This window comes from Protopterus annectens, chromosome 4.part0 (assembly GCF_019279795.1).
Source record: "Protopterus annectens isolate FY-2018-M chromosome 4.part0, PAN1.0, whole genome shotgun sequence".
Taxonomy (NCBI): Eukaryota; Metazoa; Chordata; order Ceratodontiformes; family Protopteridae; genus Protopterus; species Protopterus annectens.
In genome coordinates, this window is record NC_056733.1 from 360,761,039 (window position 1) to 360,787,124 (window position 26,086).

The window sequence follows — 26,086 nt, forward strand, 5'->3', positions numbered from 1 at the left end:
TTTGTTTGTGGAAAGTGTGTGTGTCTGCATATACACAGGTACAGCATGTGCCAGCCATATACAGGAGGTTGTGGGACAGTCACAGACTGTACCTGCCAGTCTGTAGAGATCCCCATTACTGGCCATGGACACCCCTCCATGCATCCAACACAACCCAGTCCTGCACTTGTCAACGTCTACACATACACTCCTGGGATCTGTACCACAACCTGTGGATAAACATGTGTCTGTAATGTTAACCTGGGGTGCATAGAATTGACAGTTACTACAGACGGATATGAGCCATACTCACACTCCAATGTAATAACCACTGCTGACTGTTGCCGAGATCTGCATACGACCAGTGAAAGGTGCTGCAGTAACATTGTTTTCAATGCCCGTGTTATACCTAGCAACACAATAACCGGTCACTACACATGTATAACCCACGATCACTACAGCACACAGTATGTGCACTATCACAGAGCCATAGCAGATGTACATACATCCAGGGTTCTCACGTACAGACAATGCAGCACAGTGAAGAGTGATAATCCCAACATACATATCTATATACAATATATATATATATATATATATATATATATATATATATATATATATATATATATATATATATATATATCTACATATATATATATATATATATATATATATATATATATATATATATATATATATATATATATATATATATCTATATATATACACACATACATATATATATATATATATATATATATATATAGACATATATATATGTAGATAGATACATATATACACACACACACACACACACACACACACACACACACACACACACACACACACACACACACACACACACACACACACACATACACACTTGGCAAGGCTGGGAGTCGAACATACACCTAACTACCCTAACACACTACAGCATGACGCATTTACAGAACGCACTACCGACATTACTAAGCACAGCAGTCCCAGAGGCAGCATCTAGGTGCATGTCATCATCCACAAAGGCAAAGACATTGGTAGCAAACTGCTGTGTTGTGCAGTGTTTAAAGCAAGACTGAGTCCCCAGGCGGACGGGAGCATGCGCGCAAACACACACACACACACACACACACACACACACTTGGCAGGGCTGGGAGTCGAACATACACCTAACTACCCTAACACACTACAGCATGACGCATTTACAGAATGCGCTACCAACATTACTAAGCACAGCAGTCCCAGAGGCAGACATCTAGGTGCGTGTCATCATCCGCAAAGGCAAAGACCTCCGTAGCAAAGTGCTGTGTTGTGCGGCGTTTAAAGGCAAGACTGAGTCCCCAGGCGGACGGGAGTATGCGCACAAACACACACACACACACACACACACACACACACACACACACACACACACACACTTGGCAGGGCTGGGAGTCAAACATACACCTAACTACCCTAACACACTACAGCATGACGCATTTACAGAACACGCTACCGACATTACTAAGCACAGCAGTCCCAGAGGCAGACATCTAGGTGCGTGTCATCATCCGCAAAGGCAAAGACCTCCGTAGCAAAGTGCTGTGTTGTGCGGCGTCTAAAAGCAAGACTGAGTCCCCAGGCAGATGGGAGCATGCGCACAAACACACACACACACACACACACACACACACACACACACACACACACACACATACACACTTGGCAGGGCTGGGAGTCAAACATACACCTAACTACCCTAACACACTACAGCATGATGCATTTACAGAATGCGCTACCGACATTACTAAGCACAGCAGTCCCAGAGGCAGACATCTAGGTGCGTGTCATCATCCGCAAAGGCAAAGACGATGGTAGCAAACTGCTGTGTTGTGTGGCGTCTAAAAGCAAGACTGAGTCCCCAGGCGGACGGGAGCATGCGCGCAAACACACACACACACACACACACACACACACACACACACACACACACACACACACACTTGGCAGGGCTGGGAATCGAACATACACCTAACTACTTTAACACACTACAGCATGACGCATTTACAGAATGCGCTACCGACTTTACTAAGCACAGCAGTCCCAGAGGCAGACGTCTAGGTGCGTGTCATCATCTGCAAAGGCAAAGATGTCGGTAGCAAACTGCTGTGTTGTGCAGCATCTAAAAGCAAGACTGAGTCCCCAGGTGGATGGGAGCATGCGCGCAAACACACACACACACACACACACACACACACACACACACACACACACACACACACACATACACACTTGGCAGGGCTGGGAGTCGAACATACACCTAACTACCTTATCACACTACAGCATTACGCATTTACAGAACGCACTACCGAGATTACTGAGCACAGCACACCCAGAGGCATACTTCTAGGTGGGTGATATCATCCGCAAAGGCAAGGACGCTGATAGGGGATGTATAGAGAGTGAGCAGTCTGAAAGCATATTACTGTCCCAAGGTAGACGTAGACAAACACACGGCAGTGGTGTGATCGGGGCAACCAAGTATCTATCGAGCACTACAACAACACTACATAGATATGGGATGCGCCACAGGCAGTACACCCTTCAAGACAGCAACCAGTGTGTTCAATGTAGGCATCCATCGTGACATTGAAAATGGACATATGTTGCCTGGATGACCACCATCGCTATACAGAATGTCAATGGCCATGCCCACACGCTTAGTATCACATGTCTGTTTGGAATGTACTGTGTGTCCATCTACACAATGGCGTACTGGGCATGCCGACACACTTAGCAGTTGCAAAGGGCCGTCTTGCATGCACACGGATTCTAAACATGGAAGGGCACAGTTTGGCATGTACTGTGTGTCCATCTACACAATGGCATACTGGGCATGCTCACACACTTAGCAGTTGCAAAGGGCCGTCTTGCATGCATGCACACGGATTCTAAACATGGAAGTGCGCTGTTTGGAATGTACTGTGTGTCCATCTATACAACGGCATACTGGGCATGCTCACACACTTAGCAGTTGCAAAGGGCCATCTTGCATGGACACGGATTCTAAACACAGAAGGGCACAGTATGGTATTACTGTCCCCATGTACATGAAGGCCACTCACATGTATTGACCAGTACACACTCAGGAGCTATCACAGATGTCTCAGGTGCATATCACAGGGGTACACACCACAATCTATAATGTAGCTCTCCGACATCACCAAGTCATTGGACCAGCAATACACAGCCATACATTAATACAACACCATGTGACTCATGACCAGTGAACTGTACATAGGTCTACAGCAACTGTGCAGACTACACATGTACCGACAGGTTTCCATCATGTGTTATGCATTGCAATGATACCACTGTACTTAACCAGATCGGCTCTACACATACCAGGGGCCTTGGGTCTTACACAGCTGTGACAGATGACTGTCACTGTACACCAACGAACAGACATGTTTGGCTATGTCATACATGTATTTGCAGTGGATATGTGCATGGACCACACACACAACACATATGTACATATCATAGCTTTTGCTGTCCTCCGTGCAGACAAGTGGCTACAGTAATCATACGCACGCAAATGGAAGGTGGGTCCATGGCTGTTGAATGCTAACAGTACATGAGGCAGCAATGTTGACTGAGGACACATTCCCTCTGTACTAGTTACCCATGACACCCATCATATCATACAACAGTCCATGTGTTATGTATGTCAACACACATATCCACCATTTGCAATGCATACAAACATGGCTACATGACAGGCATGTAGGACCAACACACATGTACAATCTGTAGTGTGCATGCAGCTACCATGCATGTGCAGTAGCTGATGTAAGTAACTCAACTGTGCCTAACTACAACATGCATTGCAATGCAGCCCCATCATTGACACCTGTATATGGTGACATACTGACAGTACGGTAGGATGTACAGCAGGTATGGATGGATGTGTGTACATAAAGAGGTGATCCACCTGTGTAGATGGATGTTAGCCAGGGATGGCTCACAGGTGTGTCACACTCCATCCTACCATTACATGTGCAAACAGTACGCTATGTTACCGTTACTTGACAGTGGAGACATAGAACCTACACAGCGGTCAGGTGTTACCGACAGTACATTAATTGACACCTGTATCACTTACATTCTCTTGTGTGCATATAGCAGCACAATTGCCAAAGGTAGCGCTGGTACACATAATGCAGCCAATACTGCTGCATGTCTGTCAGATGTATCATCATATAGCAGGTGTATCATTCACAGTACTGCCATGTGTGATTGCTTATGTGACCATATATGCCACATATGGTGGAGAATACATCCCAATTGTTACACACCCCTGTACACTGTTGTAGAGATCTGTACACTAGAGATCTCGTTGTACTGCAGTGTGGAAAGCATGACGTAGACAGGTGTGGTGTGTGTATCACACACATCAGCTATCCATATGTGTATGACATGTACATTGTGTGTATGTAGGTATGTATGGCTGTCTGGTGCATGGAGTGAGGGTGTATGCTACCATACAGAACACACAAGATCCCTAACCCCTCATGGTGATGCAGTCTACTACCCTGTTGATGCCATCGGTCTCAGCTGCACTGGCTACCTATGCATGTTCTTTCTCTGTGTCGTGTTGTGTGGATTCACAGTACTGTGACGGTGATGACCACATAAGCATGGGTCCTCACCTCAACACTATGGGATGTGCGTTATAGTGTTGTTGACCCCTTGAGTGTGAGCATGTTCCTGTAATGTGACAGGGTATTACTGCTACACAGTGAGGCTATCAAGTGGCATCTAACATTATCATTGGCCAGACTGCTGTGTACAACCCCTGCACCATGTCAACATACCTGTGATGTGACCTGGTATGGATGTCATGTCTCTAGCCACTGTAGCCTATTAAACTGCCCACATGCTTCTGGATCAGTATATGTGTGGACATCTGTGTTATGTTAGACTTTCCAACAGTCAGGCTGAGGCTACGTATAGCATGCTGATATTGCCATATGTGCCTGTGAGTACTCCACAGTTACACATGGGAGACTGCAAACAGTGCTACCTGTAGGCACATGCAAGTAGACCATAAGGAGGAACCAGGGCATCATTACCAACATGCTGTTACTGTTGTTACTGAGACACATACTGTGAACATGTAACAATGCATGCTAAACCTGTACTACATGGTATGTCTGGTGCGTGTCAACAGTACACAACTAATGTAATATACACATCTCTCACTATTCACACACAACTAATGTAATATACACTTCTCTCACTATTCTTACACAACTAATGTAATATACACTTCTCACTATTCTGTTCACCCTGTGCATCAGACCATTTGAGCATGTCCCTGCACCAGTGGTGTGGATGACAGGGATGTGGCACAGGCTTCATCATATGCACAGGGTGATAATGTTTGCCAGGGGCATAGACTGCACCAATGGATGACATCTTGTGTGTGGGTAAGGGCCAGTGATATGATTGGACATGTCTGTTCAGTATGCATGTGGGTGTTGTGGTGCCCTACAGATGTCTTTGCTGTGTGCGTGTATGTGTGCGCACAATACTGCCTTTTGTGAGGCCTACACGGGGTATTATTGACAGCTCCAGATTGTACAGACCAGGTTGTACAGCTCACTGTGTCCAGCCACGGCCACGTGACCTGTGCCTGCCAGGGGTTGCACGGGCACTACCAGGCGGAGGTACAGCTTGGCTACTGTCCAATGACACATGTCCACTGGAACCGTGTCCCCGCTGGGAACGTCCAGGGCCACGTCCACGTGGCCTGCTGTGTCCTGCTGTGGACAGCGCAGCACCAGCTGCACTGCTACTACTACCAGCACTATGGGAACAGGCATGTGAGGTGGCATGCTCACGTTGACCTGGACTAGGTGGTGTAGCTGGCCTACCTCCATGAGGCCTACACCTCAATCCTACCAGATGTTCCAGCACAGACAGCTCACGCTCGCGGATTGCCATGCCACGGTCAAGGATTCCGACCATGTCACCCAATCGCCTGTCCAGAACATCAGCAATCTGCTGTTGAGCATTTGCCAATGCCTGGATGTTGTCATTTAGGGTACGGATAGCAGCCCTCTGCAGCCTCTGCCCTTCTCTGTTCTGCCATTCAGCATGTGCCTGTGCTGCCATTACAGTCTTGAACATGCGTCTGGTGATACCAGCTGCTGCGTTCTGTCCTGCAGGTGCATGTCTGCCAGAGGTCCTCCTACGAGCAGCACCGGCCACATGCCTGTGTGGTACATCTGCAGTCATTACACTGACACCATGGTGTATAGACACACCTTCTGTAGCCACCACACGTTCCTGTTCCATGCTAACAGACGCTGACTGTCCTTCCTCTATGGCCACTGGTGATGCGGTATGTGTTGGCAGCAGAACTATGTGCGGGGAAGAGGGGGACATAGCTGTGATGGCAACCATTGGCACAGATTCAGCCCCTGACAACCCTGCCTGTACCTCATACATATGTTCATCACTGCTAGTATCTGTGGGGACACTACCATCAGATGGATTGCAGGAGGGTAACACACCTACATCACCTGTGAATGCAAAGAAAGACTCTAAATTACAATAGACACACAGACACACACACACAGACACACACACACAGACACACACAGACACACCATGCATGTGATTTGACAGATGGCATGCAGCATGCCTGTGATACAGCAGAGGGCATGCAGCTCAGACATTAATAGTGTTAGTAAGCATACCTCCCTGGGGTGCACACTACAGCAAGCAGGTGTCATATCAGTAGCCATGCCGTTCACACAATCATGGTAGTATGCATGCATCCCCGTGTTACACCATTTGGACTAGAACAGGATAGCAGTACACATGGCTGACGTGACCTTGACATGTAATCTGCTGACATGTGCATTAACATGCATACATGTCTGACACAATGGTGTCCTGACACATGTACAGCATCGTAATGGGCATCACATTGCAGTGTTGTCTGTATGCCCTACAGGTAGAATGCATGTTTAGCAAATGTGCATGAGCATGGAAGGGTAGAGTGAGCCATCTACATTGCTATACAGTGTGAAGTACAGACACTGTGCCATTGCATGGCATCATGATGCATCTATATTGCTGTACAATGCATAATATGTACACATTGCATAGCCATAACTGCTTGCATACCCATGACATAACTGTGGATTGTGACCCACGATGCTGAAGTGTATACACACAAAACCATGCTCTGTCAAGTGACAGGTCACTGGAGGACCTACAGATGACACCCCTGCACAACAACTACAGGGTCTTAGCTGCCTGGCAACCATGTCCACACATAGCGGACATGTCAATTCACCATTTCCCACATCACATTGATGTACCACACACACGAGGTGCACAGCTAACGGTGATGTCCTACAGCAGCAAGGGAAATGTACAGTATCTGTGACCTGATGTGGTGTCAATGTCTGTGGAAGCTGTACAGGTGACTACTGTCATGCTATGACACAGTCGTGATGTTCAACAGATCTTATATGGTAGACTTCAGTGACACCTCCACTAGCTGTGCACAGGCTTTTAGGATGTCCAGTGTACCACATCAACTGTATAATCAGTCAACTAAGGCTATAATTGGACCATGTGTGGACAATGTGCAACAGGGTGTATACACATCACATCTACTGTGTGGCTACATGTCTCTGGCCATCCCCTATGGCCATGTGTGCACATGTGTTGGCCAAATGTGTGTGATGGCCATCTATCTCACATGTCTGTGTTTTCCCATATGACATACACTGATAGATATCAGATATGTCACCATCCACAGGGCTATGCAGACAACAGGTTGTATGTTTGGTATGTGGGGTATGGGTCATGGGATAGTGTGACAATATTGCAGCCAGAACACTACATGTCTGGCACATGTCAGATGGCACATCACAATGTGTGCACCCAATGCAGGGGCATATAACACAATGGTGACACCTGTGGGCTGCCCATATCACAGCTCACTGTGTGGTACTGTTTGTGTACCACACATGTTGTTCCAATGCATACTACATATGCCTCCATTGTAGAACACCTCCACCGTTGTATGCACAGCTGACCACACATGTAACAATGACAACTACTGTGGTTTCAAGTCGGTGTATCACTTCATTTGTATATATTGCACATGGGTGGCCTGTGTGAATGATGGATGATGCGACCTGTAAATCATGACTGGAATGAGCATCAAGTGTGCAACTGTTAACTGGCCACATGGCAAATAGATCTATGCTTTAACATGCCTGATACTGATGACAGTCTCACCTGCAACGGACTCATGTCTGTGTGGCATACCAGAGATATCTGTATAGGGGTGACACAGCAGTATGAACATTATCCATGACTATACGACAGCCACAGGGTGCACTGTGCATGTTAACACATTCGCCTATATAATAGCATATAGTATGCACATGTGTGCATACACAGGGTAGCATAGTGTAGTATGCAGCATGTGTGTCCACATACCTTGCATATGTTGTTACTTTACATAATGTACAGTGACACATGCAACTAAATGGGATATAATAGCCATATGTGCAGTACTGACTTACCAGGCAACTCTAGGCTCATTGGTTGGGAAACACCCACCTCCACGATGGCAGCTAGTGTGTGTGGATGCTGTTCTGAGGGTGTCCCCAGACTGGCCAGTAGCTCCTTGGTGTGTGTGAGTGGGGGCTGGGTTGGTGGCCCACCACCTGTTCCACCTTGTTCCCTGGCGATTGCAGTGGCATGCTGTTTTGCATGTCATATCAAGTCCGTGCAGTGTCTGCGCACCTGCTGGTAGGTGCGGTTATGGCCACCCACATCGTTCACCCTCCTGTGTAGATCCTGCCACAGGTCGGCCCACTTCTGGGCATGCTGTGGCACATGGCTGAACAACACCTCGTAGTTCTCATGGAGGTACGGGATGAGGACATCAACCTCCTGGCGGCTGTACACTGGAAGGCGTGTACGAGGCATTATCTGTAAGACATAATGATGGTGACAGGTCGCAGTTTCAGAGATGTACAGAGATACTGCTGCACATACATTTCTATGACATCTAGTACATCTGCACATTAATCTGTGCAAATCATTATGACACTGACACGACTGACGTGTTTGGTGTCACTTACATGCAACACCGTTATGCATTGGATATCATCACCATATATGTGTGTCACCTCATTACAGTGTTCATACTCCATGTGAATGCTGTCTTGATGTGGGCATGTCTATTTGCCTGCAGTGGTGTTCTTATGTATCTGCACATGCCTGGATGTGTCCACGGTAATGCTGTGGACCTTGATGCTGTGTATATGTCACATATCAACACAGACACAGCCTTAATGGACTTGAGCAGTGACAATGCACACATACGCATGGACACCTGTTCATACATGTGTTTTGCCATATACATCTACACAGCACTGTACAGCTGTTCAACATCCTGCCACGGATCGCCTGTGTTGCACATGTGATAGACATGGGACAATGGCTAGTCGGACGTCATTCACAGGGATTGTTATCAACCATAGCATGTACGGGCAAGGTTTCCTAGCTGTAACAGACAGCCATTATGCCACCGCGAGGTGCATCAGTGCCACATTACTGATCTGGACAGTTGATACTGCATCTAACATGCGGCCATCACACCATGTATGACTGGGATGACATGTGCAGCTGTGATGGACAGGGTTGCATGGTTTGGCGGGAGTATGTCACATGTATGGCACAGGGATCTGTCCAGCATGTGGCGATCCTAGTATTAGGATGGTGGCTGTCCATGACGTATGTCGTACAGATCAGGACATGGACATGTTGCATGTCCATCATCATGGTGTAGCAAATGTCTTTATGCAAGGTAGACAGCATGCTGCATAGTGGAGGTGAGGATTGTGAAGGCTGGTATCGCCCATCCATGCATGGCCATTACCCCTTAAAGGTGATATGTGATCCAATATTGGTCACCTCAGTGCTGTATATGCCTGTCCAATGATCTCCGTGCTCATGGATGGCACCCTGTCATGACATGGGTACCTAATATGACTACCCAATGGGCCTGAAGACGTCACCAAGGCAGGGAGGTGTACTGCACAACACCATCCCTTACACAGTGTCCATAATGTTGACCACAGCCTAAGTGGTAGTTAATGGGTACAGGGATGTTCACCTAGTGGTGACAATGCTGATATCATCCATCAGAATGTGCACATATGTCACACACCTCACCCACACAGCCCATTCTGTATGTTGTTCACAACACTGACACAGCTATTCCTCATAGGTCATGGCCATTCACATCCTTACATACACAGATGCCTAACATTTGTCTGTGTGGTATGGACTATAATGAGGGTGGAGTACAACACATTAACCCTGTTCTACTGTAGCTGGCACTGGTGTGATATGCACATGTCACTCTGGCACCTTTTGTAGTTGTGAGTCTGTCAACAGGCCACTGGTAGAACACTCCTGTGACATACAAAGGTATTTGTAATCATACATCCGTACTGTCTTGTACATCTGTACTGCTAACATCTACAGTGATAATGGTTCATGGACATGCACACCATACTCAGCAGGGTTATAGTGCGGTGCCACCCATTATGACTGTCGTCACCACTTGTGGGTTGATATTATCCGACACCTTATCTGTATTGTATGGTCATGCTTGTTCAGAACTTGTGAGCATGTCATGAGCTACTGATTAATATAGCACCCATTCCACACCATTTCCCACAGGTACACTGGCTGTCCTAAAATTTCCAGCTTGCTTATGGTACAACAGCTGTTGTACACACGTAACGCACATATCCTATGAGACATGGTTGTATATACAGGCATGTCCAACTGTCACATACCAGTGCTATTGCCTGTCTATATGATGGATATGTCGTACATGTGGCAATAAAGTGATTGTCTCATGTACACATTCAATGCTCACCTCCCAACATATGACACTACAGCCTGTGGGGGATGCACGTATGCAGCCCTGCTGGGGGTAATGCTGTCACCAACCCTGACTGCACCTGACAGTCATGTGGGGATGTGTAACATTCGCAACACACCCCACTCATCACATAGTCTCACATGATCTCCACCACAGGCCACACATATGAGAACAACTTGTGCAGTACCTCTCCATACTCTGTGTAGGCACCAGAGGAAGCCCCCATCATGGAACGCAACATCACCAACTTATAGCCCACAGACTCATGTGTGCCATCACATACAGCCAATAGGGTGTTATAACATACACAACACACCAGTCATAGGTGACTCAGTAGGCAGTCACACTGCAATTCCACACAGCAGGCTACACAAGGCAATAGTCGCTTACATCTTGCTGTCAGGTAACTGGTTCTGCAACATAACCTATGTACCCATGCCACACCTCACCAGGTATGATGTGACTGTCATTCTCCATGTTAGTGTAACTGCCCTGAGATGCCACTTCACAAATGACGTGTGCAGGGACATGCAATAGTTCACCAGTCTTGTAGCCCTGAAGGTGAGGGCCTAGCCCTGGGGAGCATTATGCATTCATCTGGACCCGATACCACTGTACAATGACTGACTGTGTCACTTCAACAGTTGCCTATGCTTCTGCTGTCATTCCACAGGCATCTGGTATCTGTCCGCTTTGACTGACCTGGTCAAACACAATACTTTGGCACAGATGACCTGCACCTGTCAGCACTGGGAGTACAGATCACATGTAAGGCTCTTGCTGCTTCTATACTGCCTGTCTTGCACAGTTTCCAATAACAGTCACCGGCAGAATGGGAACTGGCAAGCAAGACATGGGGTCATGTGACACAATGCTTGCATCATCTTCTGTGATGCACACAGGCAAGGCACACCTTATAATGCAGCACTCCAATATCTCTGCAGTGACTGGGACCTGCCTCTAGGCTCTGCAGAGCACACCTGCAATGACAGGTTATGGACAGATCATACCTTTCAGGCACATACCTGGACCGGCACACCCACAGCTGAGGTGTTCCCATATCCCACTATATTGTACACACATTCTGGCTAGTTACTTAGCACAATGCATCAAAGGTACTCCATGTGCAACTAACTGTGACGGGGCCGCTATACACATTGTAACAAGCTACAGATTCAACAACATACCCCACGTTTACCAGACCTCATTTGTTGGTGTACTGGACAGTAGGGCTCAGACAGCTACTACTGATGTGTGACTGACACTACCCCAAACTTAACTGGGATAGCCACTCATGTACCGACACATCCATGAGTCATATCCTCCACTCAGCTGGATCAACCCATACACACCACCTCCAAGACCTACATTAACCTTGACATGACCACTACCAACATGTGACTGGTGTTCCACACCTGGGGTTATCCCCTCATTGGTGGGTTCTGAACATATGCTAATCAACCTTGTTAGCCACATCCTGGCACCACACCCTTCACAGCATACACAGTACATGAGTACTACAACACCTACTACAGATGTCTTATGACAGCGGTTGTTAACATCATGACACCCGTGCAGATGGACAATGCACATACAAATGCTGAAACATACCCCAGTGCACTTCATTAGCATGTACATGACTGCATGGATCATGCTATTCCACACAGAGCCATGATGGTACACACCAGATAACAGACGCCACTCTGGTGGCCAAGTTCCATGGACATAATGTACAACAACAGGTGGAGGCTGTTGCACAGTGGTGTACAATCCCATGGGTGGGGTAGCTCACTGGTCAGCCTCGGTAGGGCCACGGGATCCCTCATCACATACTCCAAGACTAGCTATGTACACATTACTGTGACACATTCCGGGGTGTACCACAAGGCATTATGGTGGTATGTCAGTAGTCGATGGCAACACTCACATCTGCTCTCACATACAACAGTCACTCAGGAACATTACAGACCCAGGTGATGTTGGCAACATGCTGGCAGATGGATTCAATGCTAACATTACACCCTCTCACTCACTACAGGGCCACAATCCATGCAGGAACATTGCGGTGTCCCTGCGGTCACACCTACACAGTACTAACCTGCACTCTATATGTCCTGGGACAGTGGCTCCATGTCACCTTCCAAAGTCCCAGGCTGTGATGCCCACAAACCTCTGAATGACATGTCTCCCCACTAGGCCACCATATTCAGTAATAGCCATGTATCAGACATTGTGGCCCCTGAATGGCACACAGCAACATTTATCACACTCCACACAGGTGGCATCACAATGCACGAGTGGGACTATAGTCCTACACACCTGACTGGACTGTTCTGCACGGCTATGGGGCACACCATCAAGGACATCATTCACAGAGACATTGTTGGGCTCCGGTCCTTTGATGCCATCCGGGTTGGACTTATTAGGGCCAGAGCATGGCCCCTACACCTGGTGGACTCCTTTCATACAGTTACCAGGGTAGTTGATGATGGTACGGGAGTCCACACATCCTACATTGTCCTCTCATAGCCTTTCAGCACCGTTCTCCATTCTGGTATTGACAACATACACATCCACCTGCACATCGTACCCTATGTCTCAGGATGTTATTCAATGTGGCTCATGGACAGGACACACACAATGAGGGTAGCATACCATAGTACCTACTGCATTTCAGTTGCATTTGGCATACCACAGTCCTCAGTCATTGGGCCCCTCATGTTCAGTATATGCTTCCCTGAGGTACAGGCTAGCACAGAGGAACTTTCCCTGCCTAGCTTTACCAACCCCTGCATACAAAGTGCCATGATTGATCCACCAGCTGATACTGACTCCATCCATATGGGTGTCACTGTGACAGATACCTGATATGAATATCATGGCCTCAAGCTGCATGACAAGGTGCATGAACATCACCTTTGCATTACACCATTCACCCACTGACTATCACATAGGTGGTAGTCCCCTACATACATGTCACATTGTACATGTTTGTAGTACACACGTATGTCACACCCACTCCTGTGGTTACCATATTGCCACTGTGGCATGGATATCCTTCTACGTGGCCACACTTATCTGTACTGGGTGTGTAGCTGGTACATAGGCACCCATTGTACCTCTGAACTCAAGACTTCTACACACATTCAAGGGTACACCACCCCATTTAGGGTGTACCTTACACAACAGCTACAGCTTTACATATCACACCATTAACATGCCATGACGTTTATTGAGCTCTGACAGTTAAAGTATGCGGCTGAACTACGGACACCACGTCTGTACACATTTGCATACTACATACTCAGGGGTGACATCTGCTGAACAGACAGAGCCCATGTCCACAACAATATTAATGGATATACTCCACATACACGACATAAGCAAAAGCCACTGTGAGCAGCATGCTCATGGATATGTGCACACACGCAACAATGAGTGGGATGTGCTTGAGGGTTACATTCCCAAACCGGACACTCACCATGCTTTGGAATATGAGTCCTATGTACATCACGCAGGGACACTCAGTAGCACTGTTCATGTGATACCTCCCTTGGTGGTTGGGAGACACATGTATGCCAGGGATCACTGCAGTGGCTGTACTGTGCAGAGGTGCAGGTAACACATGGCTCTGCTGTTCACAGGACACTACCCTAGAGAGGTGCCACTGGTGTGAACACTATAGTTGTGCTTACGCATGGACTTGCCAGACTGCATTGTACTCCACTATGAACCTGTGAAGCTATTACATGTCCTTTGTGCATGGTTACTTGGTAGCCCTTCCATTTAGATTAGCTATCATGCTATTGCAATGTCCCGTATCTACAAGCCATATGTATCCTGTTATTGTACATGCCAATAGACGATACCTTTGGTATGCATGATATGCCTGTTATGCTGTGTAGAATATCTGACATATCTACCTACAATACTATACATTACACATATTTCACATAGTATCCCATAATGCAAAGCGTACTTGCACAGCGGGACCACCTTAGATATGTCATTGTCGTTATATGCCCATACACATGCCTACTGTGACAGTATATCAACATATACTATCCCCTGCTATGGCACGTACTTGTTGGACATACCCTACCACTGACGGCGGGTTGTATGGAATTGTTCTGTTTAAAGCCCTCATGTAGCATCCCTTGTGGTGTCTGTGATGTGTACCTTGTGGCCCACTGCTGGACGCACAGTTTCTACATGCATTAGTATGCTCAGCAAGACATCACTACAAAAATACCTTTTCCCACTTTATGCATTGCGGACACTTTTAATTAATGCAAACCATGCTATACATACAGTAAATAATTAATAAAAAACATGCTATACATAAACGTACATACCGAGTGTTCTACATACCTTGTTATCATTATGGACTTTCGTCTCTATCTCTCTCACATTGCTTAAACAGGTATTTTGTATGACCATACGGTTTGAATGTCTGGCAAGTCATCCTTATATACGTCGATACCTGTAACATGTGGTTTCCTCCCACCAATTGGTGTTCCTGAGTGACTAATTACTTGCATATCAACTGTGCAGCTACTACATTCACCAATTACGCGGCAACAGTGGGGTATAATTGAATTCTCCACTTGGGTGTTGCCCATTTGCCCTACCTTCGGGGAGACGGCCTGTATTGTGTTTTGTTATGTGTAATTGCAACTGCTATGCATGGAGACAATTATACTTTGGATCCATGTCCCCCGTGGATTGTGTGTGACTGCTAGAGTATGTGGTTCAACAAGTGGGTGTACCTGTTATCCCAACGTCTGATAACGGACTGCTGCAAACAAAACCTGTAACATCGCCATTTGTTCCATTATATAATGGCTGCAATTTTGCATGGTGCCTTTAATTGTGTCTCTCACAAGGTATGTTGACAGTTCTGCAGATGTAATTGACTGACTGGATGTTTGTGCTGTTATTACAGCCTGTATTGCTATGGTTTCTAGTGTGGGGGATGTCGGTGGGTGTACATAGCATATGCAGGTTTGTGGGGCTTGCATTTCTACATATTCCAGATATATGTGTGTGGGCCCCATCCCTAATTAAAGAGCTATCAGTTAGTACATTGTACATTGGGCCATTGTTAATTGGTTTCTATATAGTATGCAGGTGAGGTTGCTACTTCCATACCTCCAGAATTGCAGCGATATGTAAAGGGATATGTCTAAATGACAGCTATCCTGTGTATTTCTGTCCCAGATATTTGCAGTCATTGCGGTTGTGTTGGTAACACAACCTCTTTGCCATGGGTTGCCACCTTTTCATATGGCCATTGTTGGACACTTGCAGGACGCACAGCGGTGTTTACAGGCCAACACATAGCCACGGTCAGTACACAGGTTAGCATATACTTTTATCCTCAATACATACCTATTGTGGGACTTTGGCTACTTATCATATTGCATTTAACATTTATGTTTCTTACATACAGGCATAACTATTTAATGCAACTATTACATTATATATGGGACATATTAATGTCCTACACACCTGCCCAGGGAGGGGCTGTCACTCCTAATGTGGGACAGGTGGTAACCGTATGCCTGCGGCTAGCTATACCCACACCTACCATAATGATCTACCTCCGAGTTGGCACTAACAGACACATGATGTGGACACACACACACACACACACACACATTACAGTCACATGGGGATGCACACGGCACCCTCAACACACACACATACACAGACTACGGCACTCACAAACACAGTTGAACACAGTACCTAAGTGGACCGCAACACCGGCAGCGGTAACTAAATGTCCCTTCATATCATCATACTATTACTCGTGGTTGTACTGTTCTGGTGCTGTGTTCTTTTGGTCTTTCAGCCTCATGGTTACGCATGTCGGTATGTTACACATTCCATAGTTGGAGATATCCTATTTATTTGTACCTCCGAGGTGTTATGAATGTCGTTGACCTATCTATATATATTTGCAGATATCGCTAAATCCGTATATGTCAACATATATCACTCTATTGCCCTTTCTATCTGTATTATATATATGTATATATGTGTATATATATATATATATATATATATATATATATATATATATATATATATATATACATCTGACGGGGAAAGTGACAGGCAAGCTACACCTTTCATTGTGTACTTGTTGGTGTATACTGTTTCTTGGACTCTGCACATTTTTGTCTGTACCTGTCACATTACACACCTGCCGTAGGTTAGGGTTACCAGCTGTCCCACTCTGTGAGGGACAGCCCCTCTTTGGGCAGTTGTGTCCTGCATAATATTTGTAAACATGGCAAATGTCCTGAGATTTTGGAACATACTTATTTCCTATAGTTTATGTAATAGTTGCATGAAACAGTTATTCTGTATCTGAACCACCTATATGTTCTAGAAACAGAATAAGTAAGTAAACATTACAAGGATGAGCTTTTATCTAGGCAAAACAGTGAAGTTCTCAATTTCGTACTGGCCGGGTGTATGTGTAGGCCTGCAGACATCTGATGTATGTCCCACATTGGTCATTTGAAGAGGTGGCAACCCTACCATAGGTACATCTTGGCTAGCAATAGTGTTAGGTGATTCTATACATGATTGCGTGTTCTACTCCTGGCAGTGGTCGTTTTACCCTTCAGAGCAGGCGCTATTAGTACAGGGGTGAGTAATGCTGGTTTCATCTGTTCTGGACATCATTGACCGTGATCTGTGCGATATTCGGTGAAGCTTATCCCTGTTTCGTGCATATCCATACAGTCATATTTAAACGTCGCTTACCAGCAGTGAGCAATGCATATTACCGCTAACGTGTGCTACACATATGATCTGATGACCTGCATCCGACATGCATTACTCGTGCCTTCAGGATTAGGTTACATCCCTTGCAGAATGTGGGACCGGGAACATGCATGACGGTCACTACATTTAACACATGGCCATCTGGGATTTGTACACGTGTTATGTCATTTTGTATGTGGAGTATACTACGGCTGTTACTCCATACTGCACTCGCATGGGTAACTTAGTTAGTTTACATATTGCTGAGTCCAGTTAATGTTATATCCATGTGATGTTTACTGGGTGTGCTCCAGCATTGGGTATATATATCACAGTGAGCCACACACGATACTGTGCTACACCTTCAAACGACCGTAGTGGAGCATGCTGGGGTGACGAATACCTGTCATGGGTGCACCCCAAGCCTTGACACAACATCCATGATTATATTATGTGGAGCCCCTCATTAACGCAGCAGGGTCTCCATGCTGAGTGTGTGCAGAACAGTGCTTACACACATGTGCTCCCACAATTGCCTCTGCTCCACTAAGTGACAGTTGGTTACTCGATGTTGTGGCGATAGCAGACACTGTTTGCCCCGTTTGGTGTATGGCCTCTGACAATCGGCCGTGTACCTACCGATATACCTGGGAACCTATACACACAGCACCACCATATGCTGATAGGCGCATGTACTGTTCAGGTGTTGACATTCTGTGTTCCGATAGCTGTTGTGTGTACAATGTTTGAGGGCTGCCCATGTAGGATTCACACAGTGGGCCATCTATACATTGCAATTTACAGGTGGTCGTGTTTGTGTGCCATCCATTTTACTGTGTATGCAGGTGGAGTGGTGTGTCAGTCCATAGGGGCCTACACTGTCAGAGTATGTGCTATACGTTCCCTCTTTGCCAAGGCATAGGCATATTGGGTACACCTTCATCTGCCTACTGGGGATGGCACAGTGTGTTCATGGTCTGAATCCCTCTGTGCCTGTGATGGCCTTGGCAAATGCGGTGGGCTATGAGGGCCTTCACCATTTTGTCCCTGCTGCAGCTGTTTCCGCAGGATCATATTATATAGCATGGCACATACTATGACGATGTGGGCACACGTGCCTGGAGAGTACTGCAAGGCTCCATCAGATGTGTCCAAGCACCGGAACCATGATTTCAGCATCCCGAACACACGCTCTATGATGATTCTGGTTTGTGCGTGTGCCTCATTATGGCATTCTTGCATGTGTGTGTGTGCATTTCTGATGGGAGTCATCATCCACGGCTCCAGTGCATAGCCAGCATCCCCCACAAGGTGGTCATGTGGGATGTCCCCCCTGACAAATACCTGATACAGCTGTGAGGCATGCTAGATATGGGAGTCATGGTAGCTTCCAGGGCTGTCAGCACACACATCCATGGCAATGCCCTGGGCATTGCACATGACCTGGCAGTTGATGGAGTGGAATCCCTTGTGGTTTATGTAGCGCCTACCATGCTCACTGGGTGGTGACTTGATTTGTATGTGCGTGCAGTCTATCGCACCCAGTACATCCTGGTAGTGTGCCACACGGTGGAAGTGACGCATATTGCTGGCCAACTCCTCCTGTGTTCGGGGGAAGTATATATGCTCATTGGCATGTGGTAACATGGCATACAGGAACTGGTGTAGTACCCTGGATGCTGATGCCTGTGAGATCCCCATTATATCTCCAGTTGGCCTTTGAAAGGTACCTGTGGCTAGTATTCACAAGCTTACACATACCTTTGTGTCCACTGGGATGGGTTCCCCTCTGTAGTTTCTGGTTCTCAGGCGTGGCCGGCACAGCTCCACTATTTGCTGTAGGATGTCCCTGTCCACCCTGTAATGCTCTACTATCTCCAGATCATGTAGCCCCTGGTAGGTTACCCTTGGTCTGAACACTCTTCTCCTCCTCCGGGCCTGCGGTGGTTGTCGGCATCATCCTCCACAACACCGTCAGTCTCTAACACATGCTGATGAATCACAGCTATGGCAGCTCCCAACATGTACATTTTAAAAGTTCCCCGTGTGTTTACACCTATGGTGCAGTGTTTGGGAATACACAGGTGTGTGTAGGGTGCTTTCACACTTTATACTATTGTGCTGTGAACACCGATGATGTCATAGGGTGTGTATGTACGATCGTAGCTACAGGGTATCTTATGTGTTTTACTACCGGAACTACTATTGTGGTGCCTTTGGTGTTGCATTACATATGGCTGACGTGGATTACATCTTGACCTTCCCTTTACATTTCTGCATGTTCCACCTACCATTTTCTGGCATGCATCCTGCAGCCTGCTTTCATTTGTACTTTCCTAGACCTGGCGTATCTTGCACAATGTGTGCTATTGCCAGTCTACTGTCGGTTTGCTTTGCTCTGCTATGACAGATCTCCTATCTTTGCAATCCAATGCCTCCCCTCCTTTCTTTGCATTCCAATGCCTCCCCTATCCTGTTTTGCAGGTTTCTGTGAGCAGACTTGTCAGCTGCCGTCGATTGGCCGCCGTGAATTGATTGGTGTTGATTGCTCATTAGTACTCTGATTACCCAACTTCGGCATTTCCTTCTTTTCTTCCCCTGACCTTCCTGTTTGTGCTATTGTTCGCAGTGCGTGCATCCGCTTACTGGGTTTCGGCACGTTTTCATCCCCGTACACATGCGCTTTTGGGCACCATGTGTGCTCTCAGCTAAACGATTCTATACCTTCCTCCCCACCCCTGTCCTGCAGCTTTGCTTAGCAATGGCCAGGCCAGATTTTTATTGCTCCAATGTGCTTACTGCTACAGTGGCACACCCCTCTGCTGCTGTCATGTATCTCCTCTGAGCCGCTCCTCGGTGTTATAGCGCTGCGCCATATGGTACAACCTTCATTCGGTGGGACATTTGCGATTCAGTATTATCTGCCTCATTTGCATGGCATTGACTACTAATTCATAGTTACCGCGCCAAACACTGTCGCAGGCCCTTAGCAACCCTTGCACCTTGGTTGTGGTGTTTCATGACTACCATTGTGTTTATGGTGTAAACCTGATTTGTATTACATTGCAATTTTATGACATTTTTATATAATTTCTTTATGTTCCGGTTTGTGCACACATGCCCTGCGGTTGTACTGTGCATTACTGTGGACATGACATTAAATGTTGTTTTTTCGGTTTGCGCACACATGCCCTGCAGTTGTACTGTGCGTTACTGTGGACATGACATTAAATGTTGTTTTTTAGGTGTTGTGCATCTTTTCTTATGCCATTGGCTGTGTATTTCGCCATTGGCATATGTTAACTTTGTAATACATGAGTCTGGTCTGCTTCCATAGCTCCGATGTTCTGTTTGGGAAAATGTAAACCGTGTTTTTTGGTTTACATTTCCGTGGGCTTACGCTACACCTGCACCACTTCATGAATCACTATCTGCCTTCATTTGCATGGTGCCACACTGCACATGGGGTGATTAGCATACCTATGCCGAGGGCTGCACAGTTCTGGCGTACGCCGGTAGTACACGTGGTATTGGATCATACCTGAATCGCTCGATGGCCATATTTGGTGTTATTCCACCTACGCTACGCCTGCGCCTGGTGCAAGCTTCATGAATCCCGGGGTAAGAATCACAATCAGTGAGGTAGAGGACTAATTAGCATAACATGTTGTGCACAATTTCTCATCTTACATTTATTAACTCTTCATATGCATATACTTAATGAAAGCTGCCACACATAAGCACTCTAAATTATGCTGATGCTGTGTTTAGGCACAATTTGTGCAGATTGCCTTTATATCCAAGTGCAATGACTTTCAATATCACCCCTTGTTTGCTCAGAAAAACAAACTTTCAATAGGTAGAAATAAAGACAAGACTTAGTTATAAATAATGTGGACAAAGTGGGTGGGGTGGGATTTATGGGCTAAAAAAGTTTACAGACTGGAGGCCTATAAACAGCTTAATGATGTACAGTCATATACAAATCTTGCATCTGATCCCACCGGACATTTTAAGAAATCTATCAATTTTTTTGTTAAATATGGTTTCTAATAATGTTATCACACCAGAAGCAAAACAACCTCTTATAGCCAATTAACTTGTTAGTCAGACATTCAACTTTCTACTGAAGATATTCCTATTCTAGGTAGACCAATTGTTTTAGGTATGGACTCAGTTACTGAAGCCATATCAGAATGTTTAGAATTTAACTTAAAACCTCTTTTGAGCTTGGTTAGAGCAAGATTACATGACACCACTGAATTTCTATCACTCACGGAATAGCTACAGGTACAAAATATGACTTTGTCATGTAACCTTGATGTGGAACATCTATATATTTCCATTCTACATGATAAAGAGATAAAAGCAGTAAGATACTTGTTTAAAAGAAGTAAATAGTATCCACTTGAGTTTATTCAGTTTCTGTTATAGGTATTATTCATTATTGAAATGAACACCATATATTTTGATGGGAATTGATATGGAGTACAGCTACGGGTGCAGCTTTTGCAAGCATTTATGCAGATATGCGTAGGTCAATTTGAAAAGCTTTTTATTTACGATAATTCCTTTAACCCCTTTAATTCTGATTTGACTATGTGGAAGTAGTTTACTGATGACTGTTGGACACTTTGGGGTGCTAGTATTTCAGTTTTCAATAGATGTACACAGTATTTCAATGTGGATTATTTGAGATTGAAATTTACTGGTAAATCCAACTGGTTTAATATTGATTTTCTTGATGTGCCTGTCACCAGGTTAATTGATGACCCAGTTCATACATGTTCATATCACAAGCCATTCTCAAAGAAATCCTTTTGCAAGCATCCAGTTGTCACCCATCATTTTCTATTAATAATATACCATTGTAATGATTGCCATGAATGGAACACGCTGGCAAAAAAAAAAGATGAATGTGAAAGATTTTTGGCTCGGGTTTATAAGGGCAAAACAGTTGATAAAGTTGATGAAAGTTTGTTCTAAATTGTGTTCTGAATTATTACAATGTAAACTAAACACAGATATAAATAAATCGGGATCTTTAAGATTTGTCACAACTTACGGAAATGTTACTCATAAAGTAAGAGATGTTATTAGTTCTGGTGAATTTTGAAATCTGACAAATGTTTTAGTACTGTTGGTCCTGATAAACTTTTATTTTCCTATCAAAATGGTAAAAGTACTGGGGATATTATGTCAGATTTTAATATATATATATATATATATATATATATATATATATATATATATATATATATATATATATATATATATATATAAATGTGTATTTTAACAATTAACTTCTGGAATGTTCTCCTTGGGGAAATTGTGTTTTGTTTATTACTTTGTTAAAACTAAAGTAATACTTCTGTAACTACACATAAGGAATATGGGGTCTATATTACCTTATTGAATCACTAAATGCCGAACAGCTAAATACTCGTAACAGTCGTTCATCGAATCATTTGTTGTGGGGGGCTGCATCCCCCCACACCCCCTGCTAATTATATCTACCAACTCCGAGATCGCGCTACAGTGAGGAAAGGGCAAAGATTCTGTTCCCCACTTTACCACGACCCCACAAAACACACTTCGATGAACATCCATTTCGAGTATTTGGCCATTCAGCATTTAGTGATTCGATAACGTAATAGGAACCCAGGAATATGAGATAAGACAATTTATTACATATTCATCTGAACTGATAATCTGTCTGTGTATGTGTCCATGCAGCACATTTTATATTGGTGAAATATCTGGTCTTTTTAAACAACATTAATCTCTTCACCATAGTGATCTTAGAGACTTCAGGGAACAAAGTACTTTGGTTTGGCTTTCAACCAAACATTTGGTGCCTAGTTTAATTTCAGTGGTATAGCTAAATTCACTTCATTTCCCAATAAGAATGACAAGCAAGATATGCCAAAAATGTAAAAAAAAAGACTGATATTTATTTGGCAAGTTATATGTGATGCTAGTCTTAATGAAAAGTTATGAAAAAATGTTTGACCTTATTATTTATTTATGTTCCCAGTTATTTAAATAGGCACGTTATTTTTATCCTTGCTATAAAAGTTGATAAACATACATCAATTATTGATAAAGCACAAATTTATTTGTATTTGGGCATGTTTGGTGAGATATGTTAATTATATTTTATGTCAGTGAATTTCTTGTCAACATTACTACTTAATTTATGAATTTGCTTTTTTGACCACTGAATGTCAGTCAGTATTAAATAAAATTTTGTATCAGCATACTATTTATTTTCTTTTGCATTATATTAGATATGTATTTATATTTTTTGAAAAAAGTATACCATGGAATATGAATTTGATTTTAGTTTGGTATTTGTTGATCAAAATGTGTTTTTTGCAAAAATTTTTTCCTGTATTTCCTATCCCTTTTTTGTATAAATATTTGGGCATTCTCTGTTAATGTCAGCACTGAAGATACTCAGTTTATCTGGAAGGAAACATGGCTTGCATTCTGATATGCCATCATAATAAATATGCCCCGGGATTTATGAAGCTTATGCCAGGTGCAGGCGTAGCATCAGCGTTCCAACACCAAATATGGCCGGCAAGCAATCCAGGTACAAGCTGTTCCCATGTGCACTACCTGTGTACGCTATGCCCTCGCAGCTCCAGGGCCCTGTATGCTAATTAACCCATGTGCAGCAGTGTAGCATGCAAATGGAGGTATGTAGCGATCCAGGAAGTGGTACGGGCATAGTGTAAGCATGCAGAAATGTAAACCGTAAAAAACAGTTTACATTTTTGCAAACATATAATCGGAGCCATGACAGACGACCAAACACATGTATTATATTGTTAATATATGCCAATGGCTAAATATATAGCCATTGGCATAAAAAAATGTACAAAATATAAAATTATCATTTAATATTTATATTCTCACTATCATGAAGTGGAAGCACAGGGCAGCAGCTCGCAAACGGGATTGCAAGGAAAATAGAAAAATATAGAATAAAACTGTAATGTAACACATATCATGATTTCCCCATAATAGTGAATAGCAGGCATGCTACACCACACCATGGCACAAGAGTTGCTAAGGGGCTGTGACAGCATTATGTGTGATAGCTAGGAATTAGTAGGCAATGCCATGCAAATGAGAGGAGTAATAGTGCATCACAGATTCCCCGCTGGTGTAAGGATGCACCTCACAGTGTAGCATTATAACACCGAGGTGTGCCCTTGAGATAAAGAGGACATCAAGAGAGGGATGTGTCACATTTGCTGTAAGCACATTGGAGCATTGCTAATCCAGTTTGCCCATAGCTAAGCAAAGCTGCAGGATAGGGGTGTGTCGAACTGGCTATAGCTTTGCTTAGCTGAGAGTACACAAGGTAACCAAGTATGCGTGTGAACGGAGATGAAAACGTGCTTAAACCTGGTAAATGGGTTTGGGCAGCGCGCACCGGAGCTGAAACAGGAAAGATATAGGAAAGAAATAAGGAAATGCTGTAGCAGAAAAATTAGAGTACAAATGACTAATTAACATCTAGGAACCTACAGTGGGCCATTGGCAACAGCAAACAAGGCTGCAAACAGCTACCTGCAGAACAGGAAAGAGGAGGGGCTGTACTGCAAAGAAAACAGTAAAGTGTCACAGCAGAACAAAGCGGATTTGCAGTATATCAGCTACAAGATGCATTTTGCAACACATGACTGGGTAGGGAAAGTACAAAACAAGAAAGACGGCAGGTGGATGCATGCCTGATAATTGGAGGGGATCCAGGTTTAAAAGTGAATTAAAAGGCAACAGATTAATCAAGGCAGACAAGCATAACTCCACACTAAAGGCCCCACACTTGCAGTACTCACTGTAAAACCCATAATTAAGATACCCTGCAGCCGGAATTGCTGATACATACCCAATGACATCAGCAGCACCCATAGCAAAATAGTATAAAGTGTGAAATCACCTCACACACACTTGTGTATTCCCATACACTCTGCACCACTGGTGTATACAGACGGGGAACTTTTAGTATGTGCATGTTAGGGGCTGCCGTAGCTTTGATCCACAAGCATGTGTTGGAGACTGAAGGTGGTGTAGAGGATGATGCACACAACCACGTCAGCCACCATAAGAGGAGAAGAGTGTTCAGACCCAGGGTAACCTACCAGGGGCTACATGATCTGGAGATAGTAGAGCATTACAGGGTGGACAGGGACACCCTACAGCAACTTGTGGAGCTGTGCCGGCCACACCTCAGAGCCAGAACAAACAGAGGGGAACCTGTCCCAGTGGATACGAAGGTATGTGTAAGCCTGAGAATACTAGCTACAGGTACCTTTCAAAGGCCAACTGGGGATATCA